Source organism: Neopsephotus bourkii, unplaced genomic scaffold (assembly GCF_033783945.1).
Source record: "Neopsephotus bourkii isolate Nb327-2 ecotype Australia unplaced genomic scaffold, CSIRO-AGI_Nbou_v1 NB_272, whole genome shotgun sequence".
Taxonomy (NCBI): domain Eukaryota; kingdom Metazoa; phylum Chordata; class Aves; order Psittaciformes; family Psittacidae; genus Neopsephotus; species Neopsephotus bourkii.
In genome coordinates this window covers 8734684-8748395 of record NW_026900781.1, presented here as the reverse complement: position 1 = coordinate 8748395, position 13712 = coordinate 8734684, and the positions used below count along the sequence as shown (strand labels likewise).

Genomic DNA, 13712 nt, shown 5'->3' with positions numbered 1-13712 from the left:
ACTTCAGAAAACACTTTCAAAGCCAATGCCAGCCAGTGTATGTTAATCAACAACCAGGGGAACTTATAGGGTGTAAGTAAACAAAATTAATATAGTCACCATTAATTATTGTAAATAATATACTTTTTAAATCATTTTATGTAAGTTATTAAAATATTAATTATAGACAAAATTAATTGTCAATATTTTATAATATATGTCCTAAATAGGTAGGATGCTACATTTTCAACAAAAATGTAAGGTAAATTTACTTAATATTTAAGCATACTTTGAGTTTAGCTTTTTCAAGAATATGTGATGTTGAAGAATTGAACATCCCAGGTCAGATGGTAGTCAGAGACATGCCAATATAATGGGGGCAGTAAAAGTGGTCAGTCAAGCCCTTCATCCTGAACAAAGCCACAGGACCAGATCCACCTTTATTAAAAAAATCAGCATAGTTCTAACAGAGCTGAAGGTGTGATGGTTCCACATGTAAAGCCAGTCTTACCATCAGACTAAATAATAGAATATTACCAACATCAGAGTCGAAATCGCACAAAACCAGACTGGGATAACTCAGTGGTGGGAAAACTTAGGGTATAATATTGCTCAAAGGGATTTTTACCATTACGTTCAGTCATGTTCAAAGACAAAACTAAGACCAAGAGGATGCTGCCCACAGCATGCTGTCTTCTTGGTAATGTCACCCAGAAACTGCATCAGGTTACAGATCACCTTAACTCATAGCAGAGAATAGTCAGGTACACAAGCAATGCTCCACAATGGACTCCACTGCACTGTTTCTGTAATTCACTCTTTGTGGTATAATTGCCCTTACCCCAGCATCTGGGGTGATTCCTGAGAAGCACAACTCTACTCAGGTAGAAAAAATCCAAAGAAAATTCTGGGACTGGACAGTTTCTCTTCAGTTGGTTTGTTTTTCAAAATTATGCACAATAGTTTAAAGTGTCAACAGGCAAGGCAGAACATTAAAAAGGCAAATTTATTCCTGTTACAACAGACAGAATTCATTCAAATAATATCTGAGGTAACAGAACCCACAAAAATCACATCACATCTTGCAGACATTCAGAAGATTTTTAACAGCATTTCTGTCTGGGAATAACTCATAAAAACACACATATGTACATGCACTCGAATCTATTTAAAAAAAGACCAAAAAGCTGAAACCAAATTGTTACTTTGCAAACCGAAAGAAAAACTGTTTTCAGGAGTGACATTTAAACCTCCAGGTTACACGTCATTTAGTGATTATTCAGATGGAGGAGAACCGTAGATTTAAGTACCAAAATCAATCAACAATGTTCAAGACATTGGGAAAGATCTTGCAAGGGTAAATGGATCTAAAAAAGTTTTACCATTCCAGTGTGAACAAAGGGACACCAGAAATCATCCATGTTAGAAAAATGTCACTGATTACTATGTTAATTGATTACAGTGTTCTACTTGAATGATTCAAAATAGCAGGACAGTAAGACTCTTCCCTTTTCCATCTGCATTTTTAGGACAAAAAGGATCCTACTACAGGGAAGACCAAGAGTCAGGGCACTGGCAGTCTGCCCTTCATTTCTGCATTTGCTTCTGACTTTGGTGGCATTGGACAAATGACTTCACCTTTCTTGCCTTTGTTCCCCCTTACCAATTTAACCTTCTGTTGTCTCCCATAGTCCTTGCCTTTGGGGCATGGGTTTAATTTCTGGTGTATTTGTATGAAGCCAAATAGAACAGGCACTAACTGGTTCGAACTAATAAGCAATAATTTAACACTACTAAGAAAGCATGAGGGTAACCTCCAGGATGCTTTAAGCTGCTATAGCTCCTAGGGAAGCAGATCTGATCAATGTTAAGACCCCAGCAAAATTATCTTCTCTGGGATCTTGTAAATTTTGCAGCCTGTTGGGGCTTGGCTACAGAGCTGGTGGCATTAAGCCATCATTGTTCCTCTTCTGGGCATCTTTACAGCCTTGCAATTACAATAGTGTTGTGCTTTGAACAATTACTGAAAACACTGTGAACATTTTAGTCATGAAAATTGAAAGACAAATCAGCGACATTTTCACTGCCACCACCACCACTAGTGGGTAAAGCAAATCTGAAAAATCAGGAACAAGCAAACCTATCTAGGAATGTCCCACTATTTGGAAGGGGAAGAAAAATCTTCAGAAAAAATGATATTTGCATTATCCAATTTATGATATGATCCAGTGATCTCACCATACTGAAAAGCTTGTTGAAGCCACAGGAGGGCTATGAATGGAGCATTTGTAGGACAACACTATGCACACAGAGGTGTGGACTTCAGAACCGTAAATCCTGTCAGACAGTAACCGTACTATGGTTGTGGGTCGGGATGTAAACAACTCTGTGGACTATGCATTACTGCAGCAATTAGCTCTTGCTGGAGACAATGTGATTTCCTGAAGATCAGAAAAAACAACGTAGAGAAAGACATGATGTGAATAAATAAACAGGCAACAGTGTACTGATGACCTTCCTCCCCTAAAAAGAGCAATACAGAAGCAGGAGCCCATACAGTAAATTTATCTATTTTACTTTGAAAACCTGTCTTATGTGCTCATGTGAACTTTCCAAGGTTTCTCTGTCAGCAGACAAGATTTCTGTGGATTAAAAAGTAACACCAAGGTGCTTTTAACTTAACTTTATTCCTCAGACAGCATCAGAAAACTGAAAACAATAGGACTCAGTTAAGCGCTGGGATCCAGTGGGGCCAGGTTTGGCACTGAGTCCCTGGGTAAGGAATGAGGGGAAACTGGTATCTTGCAACAACAGTGATGTCTAAGGACAGTCAGTGTGTTTCATAATTCTCTCATCAAACACCCTGATACTACCTTTGATCAGCAGCAACTTCATTAGCAACTTGATGCACATGGGTATGTTCCATTCTGCATGCACTTTTCTAGGTACTGGGATGGGTCCATTGGCTCTCAGTAAATAATGAAAAACAATGTGCAAGTCTGACAGATTAGGACTTTCACACTCAGACTAATATGTATGGACATACCTATTATACATAAAGTAGCTGATGTAAGCCTGCCCTCAGCATACTTTAAATGCTGGCCCTTGCTCAAGATAGATCACTCTGGATTGCATTACTGTACTGAGTATCTGAACAGAAAGTGTGACAGCATTTGGGTGAATGACAGCTCTTCAGTCTTCAGGACTCTTGTAACAGACCTATGAAACTACCCAAGGATGGCAACCCACTGGAAAACACAAATGTAAAATTCCAGCCCTATCTAATCACACCTTAGTCTTTCCAAAATAAACTGTTTTCAAATTATCTCTTTTCTTCTACCCCTTTCACGTTTTTATGCTTAGGTATCAGCATTGTTTTTCAGCTAGGTACAGAAACTGAAAATAATACCTTTCCACCTTGTGGTACTCTTCCTCTCCCTCAGCTTGATAGATGAAGATGTATGCAGCACGCTGCCCATTTTGCATATGCATTCCTGGGCTGTGCTCATTTCATTACACAAAAGACTTTCTGCAGTAATATCACCAAATGCCTGAAAAATAGAACAGACAAACCCAACATACTATTATAGTAGCATTCAGTGAAATATCAGAGGGAACAGAGATGACTTTGACTACACTTCCCCATCCCTCTCTTCTTGCTTTCAAAATATTGCCACTTAGAAGCTTTTGTGTGTGTGAAATTTTATTCTGTCATACTAATAACCCAGCTTTACCACAGCTTACAGTTTAGCTTTCATGGTTCAGTTCCACTTCTAGGCTTATAACAATTTTTCTAACAGTTCTGCCAAAATATTATAAAGTAAAAGTTACTGTAAATGTATTCACTAATACAAATAGCGCAGTGAGATTAACAATTTAAACACATGTGAAATGTGAATTCGCCTAATTTTTCTCACTCTAAATGCTTTGGTAAAGCAGTGGAATGGGGATTTTTACGCCCATTGCTTTTAATAATTTCTTCTTATGACGTTCTTGACACATGGAGAAGATTTGGGTGAATAAAGAATAGACCTTCAAAAAAGAAAATCATGGCCATGAGGAGGAAATGATGTTATAGAACTGGAAACAGCTTATAAAGCCAAGACATTGCAGCAGATCCAGCTCAGTTCATTAGTAGTTACCACATCTCAAGTCAAATCCTCAGCTTGTGTCATGTGGGTGGCATTTTGCACAAGAGTGTCCTGGCTCTAACTGTTTTCACTTTCTGGAGTGCCCAATATAAGGGAAATTTTGCTTAGATGACTGTAAGCAGAAATCAAATTTCAGATGCTGAGAAGTAACAGAGCCTCAGCCCTGTCTAGCTGCTGTTGTGCAAATTCTAGCATGAAACAAGCAGATTGCTCCAGTAATACCATAATGTTTTAATGAATTTTGCTATTCTCAACCTGATTTAGCTCATCTGTAATCAATTATACAAACACTTACTTACGTGTGAGAATATTCTCTAATTTCTATTGTATTTTTGTGTACTTTTATAGTCTGTCTGGTGAAACATGTTAAAATCTTTGTTGTAATTCTGGGTTTGATACCCTCTGAAGCTGGGAAGTGTTGTTACCTCTGGAAGAGGGGATACAGGCAATGAACGGGATATTCCCTACCTCATATAAACAACTATGACTGATCATTGGAGTAATCTTGTGCATTCTACATCCTTGTCCAGTTTCTTCATACCAGGCTACTTTTTCTTCTTAGCTAAGTACCACTTACACAGAGCACCTACTACTTTTCAGTTTTATTCTTTTGTACTAAGAGATAGTCCAGTCTTAGATTCTCCTAAACTGTTTCTCTCATGGCATAAACAATCTTCAGGGCAGGTTAAACAGAGATACAACATCATGGCAGGGCTTTATAGCAACACTTTTGCGATATACAAAGTCAAGAAAACAGAAGACAAAAAGGGGGCCTATAGTGAGCTATCAGAAACAGTAACATTTTTCCTGTTGCAATAACCTGAGAAAAACTGCAGAAATATTGTCAGACTATACCTGGATATTTAATCATAAATCCCCAGATGCTGGAATGCCAATTTCATAGAATCGTATAATCGTTTATGTTGGAAGATCCTTGAATATCAGGTACTACCATTAACCTAACACTGCCAAATCCACCACTAAACCATGTCCTTAAGTGCCACATCTACATATCTTTTAAATTCCAGGAACGGCCACTCCACCACTTACCTGGACAGACTGTTCCAACCCTTGACAACCCTTTTTGTGAAGAGATTTTTCCTAATATCCAATCTAAACTTTCCTAGACACAGCTTGAGGCTGTTTCACTTATTACTTGGGAGAAGAGACCAACACCCCCTTCACTACAGCTTGCTTTCAAGTAGCTGTAGAGAGCTATAAGGTCTTCCCTGGGCCTCATTTTCTCCAGGATAAACAACCCCAGTTCCCTCAGCTGCTCCTTGTATGACTTGTTTCTATGCAAAAAAAGAGGATACAGGTTGAAGATCTTTTCCAACCTGGTTGATTCTATGATTCTGTGATATAGAAAAGCCTTTCCATTGGTGTTGGTTAGTATATACCAAAGGGTCTTTCAAATCCAATAGTTCACACACTCAGAATGCCTGACCAAAGCAACCAAAACCCTTTACTACATTTAAGGTACTATTGTTTACTTGTACACTTTAAATTGAAGCTTGTATAGATATGTCAGAATTTTAGACTTGATCAGATGTTATGCAGAGTTCTGTTCTTAACTTAAAGTCCAAGTTGTTGTTTCTGAGAGTGACTTAATAGCAGTAACCTTATGGTTAATCAACCATGTAGTAAAGTTCATTGTTCAGTTACTGCAGTGTAATTATAAAGTGAGAAAAAATACAGTTGATGCATTTTGTCAATCTGTGTAGCTGCAAGGTACTTTTTCAAAGGTTATACTTTTGTTCAGATAAAACAATTTAATGCTGTTTTGGCAATTATCCTTTGACTTCAGAGATTTTACTGCTGATTCAGGTAAAACTACGTGACAGATGAATAAAGATTGTAAGTGTTTAAGAGTACAAAATACCTTCTGCAGCAATCAGTGACTCTACCCTTGCAGCATAAATTCAGAAATCACTGGAAATACAGCAAATCTGTGTGCTTAAAGTGGGTTTGAACTGAAAGGGAAGTGTTTCAATACAAAATAGAACTTTAACATACCCCTTAAATATCAGCACTGATGTTCATTATACAGCATGACTATGTGACAACACTTTTCCCATGAGCATTGGCTCAGACTGAATGGATGCATTTCCAAAGGAAACTGCTTTAACTCCTCAGGCCCCCATGGAACAATAAACATCCATAAAATATTTGTGTATCTGTTAGCTAGGTATGTAACCCTTGCTCCTCACCCAATGCTCTCTGCCAGTATATAAAAAAGCCAGCATGATTTTAAATTGCATATCCATATACAGAATAGTGCTGCAGTGTAGGTGTTTCAGTCATTTTGTGGTTATCAGAAAGCCTGTGTGTGCTACTGAAAGCCATTGGTGGATCTGTCTCATCACTTTCCTGATCCTTCTATTGGGCAACAGCCTCTACCACAGACAAGCAGGACATGGTGTCTTAATGGAAATACATTTTCTTCCCCATGGCTCTATGAGTTTCTAGAGAAACTCAGAGAAATCTCACAGATGGGATTTGGAGAAAACTAGAGGGGAGAAATGGCCACATGCTGAAGGCTGCCTCCTGAATTTCCATCCTGTTTCATGCAGCAGCATAGCCTTCACTGTAGTTGACAGTCTTAATAGATTAATAATTAATAGACACCATTTCCATTTAAGACTATAGCTCAGTTGACTGAGAAAAATTAAGGACTTAATCTTAAATTTGAAAGGGTCAACAACGAAAACCAAAAGGTACATAGACATAACTTCTCCTTGCCTGAGACACAGTGTGAACATCCTCTTCATCTGCAGCAAATTGGTTGGCTTAGCCATCAGAAGGGCAAGGAGCAATAGACAGTGTCCATTTCAGGACAGGATTCACATGTCACATGCAAGATGAGCAAGATCAATTTAGGAGAAAAGCACACAAATGCAAGATTTCTCCAGGAAAACTCTTTTCAGTGGGGTAAAAAAGAGCCATGTGGACAACTATTTTATTTTTTAAACAGATTATCTTTAATCGAATTATAGGACTAAAGGAGAAATATATGCTGATAAAGATAACTTAAAACACTCTGGTTTACTTCTTATTTGCAGACCCTCACAAAAGTGCTTTAAGTTTGCAGGCTTTACAGATTTGTTTGCCTGTGTCCATGGTAATATCCCTTAGCTGACTTATCATCTATGATTCCCAACTGAATCTCAATGCATGTTGGGAGGGATTATCTTCCCATTGAAAGCAGTTGTAAAATATTACTTGTCTTCAGTGGGACAAGATTACATCTCAGAGTTAGGTGGGCAGCATGTGGCAAAGTCCATTCAGCCCAGGGGTATGTACACGTGTGCATTACTTGTGGGTGGAATCACTCTTGTGAGGGATAAACCTCTGCTGTTAATCCCTACTTTTGGATCTCCAGGAAACTGATTCATAAACTGGCCATGTTTGTGGATGACCTGTCATAATGCTGCTGAAGCCAGTTAACAGGGGTTAATTTACACCAAATTACCTTTGCCTAGCCTCTGCCCAGCCAAGAAGTCATCACCAACTCACCTCGAATGATCTAGCTTATGGTTTGGAAAGGCCAGAGCTTTTCTGCTCCCTCTGCACAGTTTGGTGAGATGATGAAGCCATATGATGATGAAGCCATTAGGTAGTGTACTAACCTCAGTTACTGAGCTAGAGCAATCTGACCTTTTCTCTTCTTTATAAATCTTTAGTGACCACTGCAGTGAGACTCTTTATGAAAACAGCATGTAGGGCTTTTGCAGTACACTTGGCCAATTTATTCCCTTAATGAAGTTAAAGCCAGGAAAAGATGCACTCAGATACATGCATAAACTGCACTGGAGTCAACTGTTTACACACATACAGGAAAAAAATAGGGCCTAATATTCATAGTAACATTGCTTATATAAAAAGAATTTATGGAATTAAGAATAAAACATGAGGCAATTTGTTGATTTGCCCAAGGAATATAAAGAAGCAACAAATGTGTAGATTATTCTAAGGTTGTTTTTTAGTGTCATTATCGGATCCGAGAACTGTATGTAAAAGCACGCAGTCCTTCACATGCTGAAAGTATAGTTTGCTCAAACAATTGTAAAATATTCAGTATTCTTAAGATTAAATATCTGAATATTGCTTCTGAAGGAACAGCTGTCAGCTTAAATCTAAAGCCTAGTTTGTTTACTGGCTGTATTTTATATCTGTTAGAAAATGACACCAAATGGCAATAAAATTGTTGTAAGTATTCTACTGGGGAATATAAATGCCCTTTGGTTACAGTGTACATATCTTTATACATAATTCCAGTATATTTTCCCTAGAATTATGTTAAATATGTAAAAAGCCTTTTCTCATAAAGGTAAAAATGCTAGATGTTTCCAAGCTGTAATTTAGCATTAGTGTCAAGTTTGCTTCAGAAAATAAGCTACGGTTACTGTTTCATTCTTTTTAAGTGTCACTCAGCATACCATATCTGATCTTGTATTCAAAATAAACTTATATGATTTTATTCACTTTTCCAGAAGTGCAAGAGAGTTTAGATATAATTTATAGCATATGGATTGATGTAAATAGCTTAAACTAAGTAATTGGCTAGTCACCTACGCTGTCTTATCCTATTACTACTAGGTACTTTTCAAGTAATTAGGGAAAACAGATCTCTCTTATCCAGTAAGTTTAAATTGGATGAATTCTTGACATTTGTGTAGGTTTATTGGATAGATAAAATCATACTATACAAAAACTTTCTCTACAACACTGAGGTTTACTAGGCCTATAATAAGAAACTGATTTTTTGCTGAGTTAAGGTGACTTATCTTTGCCCTTTTAATAAGAAATCAACTCCAGTCAGCAAAAGTCAAGATAAAAATCACTGAGTTAGTCTTATCACCACGTAGACAGCAAGCACGTACTACTATCATTAACTTTTCTGTGCATGGATTTCAAATACATTTAAAATGCTAAAACTCAATAATTTCCTGTATATTACAATAACAAAAGATTAATGACTAAGGAAAAGCATGAAAAATGATTTATTTTGGGAAGGTCATTCCTTGGTTAGCCAGCACTTAAACTGAATATTATAAAGGAGAAATATATTATAGGCAAAAAGGGAAATGGGTTTTACTGCATGTGAATTCTTCGAGTTTTACAATGCTTATGATAAAAGGACTGCACTTACAAGTTTAACCTCTATAATTTTTATGCTGTACATTCAAAAAGAAATCTTTTTATTTAACATTTCTAGGGCAATTTATACGTCACCTTGTACTTAATGTTCCTTTTAAAATGGTTACTTTTGCCTCATGCTTATGAAAAGTATAAAACTACCTTTCATACCAGACATGAAATTTCTATTTATACCAGCAAAGTTGGACCTTTAATAGGAATACCGTACTTAAAGAAATAAGTATTTTAAAGAAATTGTTGCATAGGGAGACACTTATTCCTGGCTAGCGTGCTTCTGCAGACACCATTTACAAAGTGGCCTTACATACTGTAAAAAAAACAAACAAAAAAAACCAAGAAAGTATTATTAAAGTAACTGTTTCGGTTATTTGGCTTAAAGGAAGTTCACGCTGAAGGGTTTTGCTGAATTAGGGCTAGAAAAAAATCTTGATTTCACTGAAGTGAAAAAGAGCAGGAAGAGGTTGTGAATATAATGGAAATTCCCTATGATCATCCAAGGACTTTAAATCAAGATTATGCAAAATTCCTCTTATGCCTGTCAAAGAACGTCTGCATCTACAGAAACATATCTGAGGCTAAAGTCACTAGGAAGTGAACACATGAATTTGAGGAAGAATTTGGCCTGGTGATTTAAATACCGTTCTCATATCAGCGTGTTTGAAAATATACACTGCCACCCCAATAACCCAGAGCTTGCTAGTCCGCATACACACTTTAGTTGAATGCTAAGACGCTAATGCTAATACTGGTGGTACTTTTTGAGCAAAGTCTATATTTGCACAAGCAAAGTTATTATAATTTCTGTGAAATTTTCTGCCAAATAGCTCATTTCCTCCTATTATATATATTATTTCTGAAGAACATCTGCCAATACCAGCAACCATCATGCTACGATGGCACAGAACATTCCACATCAATGGAGAGATCTTGGTCCCAAATGCTTGGATTAATGAGGTCCCACTGCAGTAATTACGAACAGGTGTTATGGCTCTTTCAGGTAGGATTCATGAAAGTCACAGAAATTAGAAAATCAAAGCCTTTTCATTTTGCGGTCTTCAGAGTTATATGCCTTCAGAACTTCTTAATAAAAGTGAACAAAGAAACAAAAAGTTACACTGAAATAATTACATTTTCACCTTTGGTAGGTTACTGTAATAAAAAGCATGACTGTTCTGCAGGAAGAAGGTGCATGCAGCCCCCAGTTCCTAGATGCGGTTGAATTGCTCCTTGTATTCCGCAGTTGTACATTAGCAGTAACTCACCCAGAAGAGAGGAAAAATAAGTTAAAATTGATTGTTTTCCTCCTCTGTGGACTCTGCAGAAAATGTAGCTGTCTGTACAAAGGTAGGATTTGTCCCAGTTGCCAGAGACCTGCCCAGCTCCTACAGGTCAAGTTACTACAGTCCAAAGGCAGCATTTCATACTGATATCCTATCTCTGGTGGGAAGAAAGAGAAAAAGCAGCTGAATATGTGACAATCTCTGCCATCCCTACTGTGGCTCCTTCACTGCTGGTAGAGTGAAGAGGGGAACTAAAACCAAAAGGGAAGCCCTTTTTAATTCTTCTGGTGAAGTGTTGTACCCATTCTAGAAGAAAATTAATGTTTATGAAATTAGATTATGTAGGTAAACTTCGGGAAGAGGGAATTCTTATTTCCACCAAAGGATGTTCCAAATAAATACATTGAAACTGACAACAAATATATTGAGGCTGGAGAATAAGAGGAGAGTTCTGACCAAATGGACTGTAAGAATCCAGAAAGATCTTTCCGCTGCATCACTGGTAATAAAATACCCAAACTAGACTAGGTTTAGGTAAACTAAACTACCTGAACATTTAGGACTAGGCCTAAAGATTCAGACTGAAAATGATTATACACAGTTGTCCACAGAAATAGCAGACTGGACAGATTATCCCGATAAGCCCTTGTAGTCTTCATTTCCTACACCCTTAAAAGCTATATTTCAGGTTGCAATGCAACCTTTTAGCTCTGAAAAGGTTTTCTGACCACAGTCAAGTACCACCACTTGTCTACCTGGAACAGATGCAAAACAAAATCTGTTCCTAAGGGGCAGCCACAACACCAAGTGGTGAAGCTTAGGTGCATTAGCTCCATGGCAGCAAGATTCTCACTAGTCAATGTATAGTTTTAAATTCATTAACTTATATAATATTTATAATTTGGAACCGAAGTAGAAAGCTCTCACCTATAAAATACACAAATATATAATTACATCCATTATCAGCTAAATATAAGTCCTGTATATAAGTTTTATTGCAGTTATTAGTTAAGCACATTTCTCATATGTAATTGTATTTAAATCTACAAGTGCGAAGTCTGTAAAGCATGCATTGATCCTCTAAATTAGAAGTGCAGCTGTCAAGACAATGACAAAAGCTTCAGCCATGTAGATTTTAGGGATAGACTATGTTCTGATCTGGTGCACGAAACTGTACAGAAGTGGCTTGAGACACATTCTGCAGTGCTCATCTTGTGGATACTGATGAGAAGGTCAGAAGCTGGAAGCTTCTGGGAAGCTCACCTGGGAAAGGCAAAACCACACTGTATGGGACTATGTTTCTCCTCTCTCAGAAATACTGAAGGGATTAATGAACTGAGCCAACACACCAGGTTACCACTGCCTCAGGTATTTGAAGCTCAGCCTTCCACAGCCTTGTGAAAGCTGAATAAAACCTTCTGACCAAAAAAAGCTGAGAACTGAATTGGGGAAAACCATTCTGCAAAGATTTACTGTTTGTAACAGGCAGAAAGTAGGAATGGGACTGCGCTGTTGACCTCAAACAGGAAAAAAGTGTTCTAGCAAAAATCTAGTCAATTATTTGTATGAAGAGTTTTGTTATCAGACTTAGGCATGGACCTGGATTTGCCGGTTTCTTTGTTTCAATAATTTAAGTTCTACTTCACGTAGGCCATGTGCTTTCTCTTGTTTTCTTTGGCCAGCTCTAAAACTCTGTGAAACACACTGGTGAATCACAAGTTCCTGGGGCAGAAAATTGTGTTTGGATTCCTTGAGGACAGTTTCCTTTGAATTAAATTTTCTTTAAAAAGCTAAGTAGGGCAAAGACATTAAGAATAAATTTTTTTTTAATGAAGAAAACAGCCTTGAAACATTAACCAAAGGAGCAGAAGCAACATTTGCCCATGCTGGAAAGATGAACTTTAACCTTCACCTTAGAAGTAAGAAGCTGAAAACTTCATTTGTGATGGCAAACAGACCTCCATGATGATGCTCCCATTTCTTATCTGAGAAGGTAAAGTAATATTCTTTTACTCTACTTTTTCTTAGATGCCATTTTTTTTAAAAAGTCTCTCAGTACAAGACCAAAGGTAACAAGGAAATGCACTTCTAAGCACTTAGAACAAGAATGACAATGCAATAAACAAAATTGAGCTTATGAAACAAGTAATGGGTGATACTTCTTTTAATACCATCCTGTATTTTAGTGCACAAGCTGCTAACAGTCTGACAACATTCAGGATTCAATCTAAAACTTGCAAGATGCCAGTAAGTAATCTAACCATGCCTTAGTTCTGTGTTTCTGAGGAAAAACTAGATGAATAACCATACCTGTAATACTAACTGCATAATAAATGTGCACAATGCTTACATTGTATATTTATATATAATTCCTTATGTGGTTCTAAGCAATATATGTTTATAAAATTTTTCTGTGTGTGTAGTTTCAATGTATATCTTGCACAATTGCCTTTAAATGGCTTTACAAACAATTCTAACTTGCTACTTTGTACTGCAAATGCATTAACTCATTGATTTTATATTACTGTTTAGGAGCGAGGTCTTCCTATGGAAGATTTCTGTGTATATACTTTGCAGGGTCAAGCAGGCCTATTTTTCTATTTGGACACTGACCTACTTCTGAAGTGCACCTCTTTGCCTTCAAAATCTGCATATGAGGAGTCTGCTTACACCTACCTCAATGATAGCCCCATCAGGTAGCCTGAGGAAGTGTCTGTAGAGCACCTGGAAGCCGCTGAGGTGAACAGTGTAGACAGAGATGTGGACAGTGGTGCTACCTCTTGAGGTAGTTGCAGAGTCAGGGATTTCATCCTGGTGCGGGGGGTCACAGCTGGAGACACCAGGCTTGCTGGCATGGACCTTCCAGATGTAATCAGACACTGCCACCTAGTGAGACAGAAGCCCCCCCCATACACACACACGGACACATACAGAGAGTCCCCCCACCCCCCACCAAAGGAACATATTTAATTAACTTCTGGCAAGAGCTTAACCGATTTAAAATGATTTTACAATAAATCTGCAAAGCCTGTACCATATGCAGTGCTTGCACACAGTTCTCTACTACATATTTTTTAATGACATAGATCTAAATAGAGAAGATAGACAAATCCCTAGTGTATATTCTATAAAGTTAATTCTG

General features: G+C 37.5%; 1 long non-coding RNA gene across 1 annotated transcript; it reads right to left on the bottom strand.

Annotated features, from left to right (window-relative positions):
- Positions 1-2194: 2194 nt before the first annotated feature.
- LOC133208397 (uncharacterized) lies at positions 2195-13458 on the bottom strand. Its single transcript, XR_009724359.1, has 3 exons — positions 13247-13458; positions 3389-3530; positions 2195-2420 (listed from the first exon to the last, which is right to left on the bottom strand). It is a non-coding gene; the product is annotated as an uncharacterized LOC133208397 (long non-coding RNA).
- Between the last annotated feature and the right edge of the window lie 254 nt (positions 13459-13712).